This window comes from Electrophorus electricus, chromosome 12 (genome assembly GCF_013358815.1).
Source record: "Electrophorus electricus isolate fEleEle1 chromosome 12, fEleEle1.pri, whole genome shotgun sequence".
Lineage (NCBI taxonomy): Eukaryota > Metazoa > Chordata > Actinopteri > Gymnotiformes > Gymnotidae > Electrophorus > Electrophorus electricus.
The window spans coordinates 9,765,598-9,769,036 of NC_049546.1; the positions used below are offsets into that span (position 1 = coordinate 9,765,598).

General features: G+C 41.9%; 1 long non-coding RNA gene across 1 annotated transcript in view; it reads left to right on the plus strand.

Annotated features, from left to right (window-relative positions):
- The window catches only part of LOC113570739, a 9,684-nt gene extending 6,523 nt beyond the window's left edge, over positions 1–3,161 (plus strand). Inside the window, exon 3 of the long non-coding RNA XR_003409916.2 lies at positions 3,084–3,161. This is a non-coding gene — a long non-coding RNA (uncharacterized LOC113570739). The remainder of the gene's footprint in view (positions 1–3,083) is intronic.
- The last annotated feature ends 278 nt before the right edge of the window (positions 3,162–3,439 follow it).

Consider the following 3,439-nt stretch of genomic DNA (forward strand, 5'->3'; position numbering starts at 1 on the left):
GTTACAGCCACAGTTTCTGGAGCACAGATGGAAACCATGTATCTTGCTTATTATGCTGCCTTTTGTTAGCTCTCTTAGGGTACTTTGTGTTGGTTTGTTTTAGAGCCCAGCGTCCCTGTCATAATTTATAACTTCAATGATAACTGCCTATATTGAGATATGTATTTTATATAGATTGATTGAACATGTCAAAAAGCCTTGAAAATGACCAAACAGGATTCCGTTAATTGTCATAGTTGTTGCTGGGGCATGACATCTGCAGCAGATTAGCGCAGACAAGACAGAGCTTTCCCCTTGTTATAGCAATAGCAGTAGGCTTGTTAGGGGGCTAAGTATAGGTATTCGTAACAAGATGACACCTTCCATACTGGACTTCTACGACAGCAGTCAGTGGTTTATGGCCATTAAGTCAATCAGACAGGCCCTCGCTATTTATGTCCGTCCAGAGAACTGAGAAGCACCTCTCACTGTATATCTCTCTTTACTCTATCTCTCTTTCTCCCCCACTCTGCCCCTACTCTCTCTTCCGCTTCCTCTCTCCCCCTCAACGGTTATCTATAAACAGAGAAGACCAATGGGTCAAGTCAGCTGGCCCCAAGAAAGTAGATTAGCCATCATCTGTGTGTAAAGAAAGTAAAACATCACTGTATAAATAGACTGCTCTTTATGTAGCTTGAACCAGCAGTGAGCAGCTAACAATAATAATGAACATTGCAAGGGTTAGTATGTTACTATGGAGACACAGTGGGAAAGGGATATAAAGATATACCATCACTAGGCTATAGCCTGCCACACTGCTTAAAAGTCCAAGAAGCCTGTTTGATCTCATTCAGCTGCTTTACATACTCTACTGCAGCCAAATAATGGCTGAGCAGAGGCAGGTTTCAGAAGATGCAGTAGAGTGCGCCTATTCTGTGATGCCATTTACTCAGGAGAATCCCCTCATAAACACACCATGACAGTATATCCATCTTGTCATGAAATTACGTGTCACTTGAAAAATAGCCTTCGTTAAACCAGCCTCTAAACACCCATTGCAATCATAAGGCTATTGCTCAGTGCTATCCAGACGTGTTACAGATTTCACATATCATAACAGGCTACAAAACAATTTTACCACCTCGATAGGACATTACATTTTAACACTGATTTGGACTGTGGTTTTATAACTAGTTCTAATACTAGAATTAATATATTTTTGAAAATGTAAATGATATGCAAATTAAATGATAATCAGATCATGATACGTTTATCTTCGACATGATATTTGCAAACTTCTCATAGTGTATCAGCAGGGAACACAATACTGTTTTTTGTTTCCAATATAGAGTGCTGTATGTTGGGTTTGTTGACAGTAATCAATGTAGATGTAATTTAGCGTTAAATATCATGTTGATCTTGGCTTTGAAGGAGATTATGTATTTATCCCTGCTCTGAGAAATTCAGTAATGGGTTAGCAGTGATGAAAGTTATGCTGCTTGAAACACAACATCCTTTGCTTCAGACTGTGGCCCATGATCAACACAGCCATGTGGAACTGGAGTTCCCCTGGACGCACTCCAGTCTCCCTCCTCCTCATACTTCTTTCTTTCCCTCTCCCTCTCCCCTTCTCTCTCTCTCTCTCTCTCTCTCTCTCTCTCTCTCTCTCTCGTGAGTATTCCAGTGTATCCTACTGGGTATGGAAACACACTCTGGCCTCCTAAACCTTTCTTTTCCTCTCCTCAAGATTCTTTTTCTGATTGGTTGCTGACCTTTCATGTTGACCCTCAGCGAAACTGAAATGACTCACTTCCTCTTCCATGGGCCTTCAGCTTTTATTCAGCACACTGAGAGACTGCATCCCTACAGCAAGCTCTAACACAAACCATCCTGCTGGCCTGGCTCCTACAAATTCTTGTACCGGTTGTCGACAGCAGCCTCTCACAAAGGTGCAGCAAGTTATCAGAAACAGATTAGCGTTTAATGATTAACAATATTTTCTTCCCTTCAACATAACTGAAATTCAATTCTCCACTGTCAAGAATCTTTGCCCCTTGTGCTATTGCGTAATCAGACAGGGAAATATGACATCGTTCAAATGCCAACAATGTGAGCCTAAGATGTCTCAGGGGAGAGAATGTTTGTTCTGACAGAATTGCAGAGGGATTAAGTGTAATTCAGGTAGAGATTTCTGCGATTGGCTCACCGTACGGAGCCTTGAATGCCCCACCCTGCTCTTTCAAAAATGCACAAACAGCGGTCCTGAAATCAGAGCAATGCAGAAAACCCACAGGTAACGTGTTGTGGGTTGCATCATCAAACACTGCAGCAGGACTGACATGACATCAGATTGCTGTTTAGTGGAATTGGTGTTCGTGCTGAAAAGGTGTGCACATGTATGTGTGCATGTATGAAGGATTTCAAAACATTTCGCCTGAACAGTGTGGCCTTCTGGCTAAATGTGTGGAGATGCAGCACTGCCAAGTGTTTGTGCACAGACAGATGCCACGGCTCTTAGCCCCAGGGCCCTGGAAGCATGGAAACATGTGCTGGCTGCCCTCCCCGATCACGACCAGTTCGACGACTACTGCTCTATAAGCTCCATGTTGTGTTTTCTACAGTCCTTCCCTGCCAGTCTGAGTCATGGCGCATGGTGATAAACATTCACACGCCATATAATGCTTTAATGAATGCTGAGAAATCAAGGCCTGTTCACATGCTTATGAGGAATGTGATGGAAGCTCTCAGATTGGCTTACCAGACTCCCATTCCTCACTTATGTAACTGTACTTTTATCACAGTTTCAGTGTAGTTACTGAATCATTTACAATAATTACTGAATTACTGTCATTTGGTGCCGTAAGGGGTTTAAGAGTTAACAAATATTCCCATGAAAATTATGCTGAATTGCTATAAATTACATTGATCTAAACATGTGTAAAGACACAATTCTGCCACTCAAATCTATGTCCTTTATGAAAACCAAAAAACAAAGTATTAAAAATAAGTACTGTAAGTACTGAATATCTGGAATATTATCAGTATTATAGAGCCCACAGAGAAATGTTTTTGAGTATGTGCTTCTCCTCTGTTTCACTTAACAGCAATGGTAATTCAAAAGCAGTACTGTGAGACTGAGACACTCTCACTCTTGTGAGGGATCACCTGAGGACAAGTAGTGATGGCAAAAAACTTAAGGCGCAAGCTGTAAGTGGATAAGTATCTTAAAGAGGCTTTGTTTGTTTAAAAGTCTGCTCTTAAGAGGGACCACATGGCGTGTTTTTTTTTTTTGGCCTCACTAGAAGTGGCAGCATCTGCAAAACAGAGTGAAAATGAAGCAGCTTCCGTTTTCCACGCATCAGCGTTGGACTCTCCACTTCTGGGTCTGTGAGATCACGGAGCACAGGAAGTGACATCACTTCCCTGTTTTCACGGCTTGGTAATTGCGGCCCAGACAACA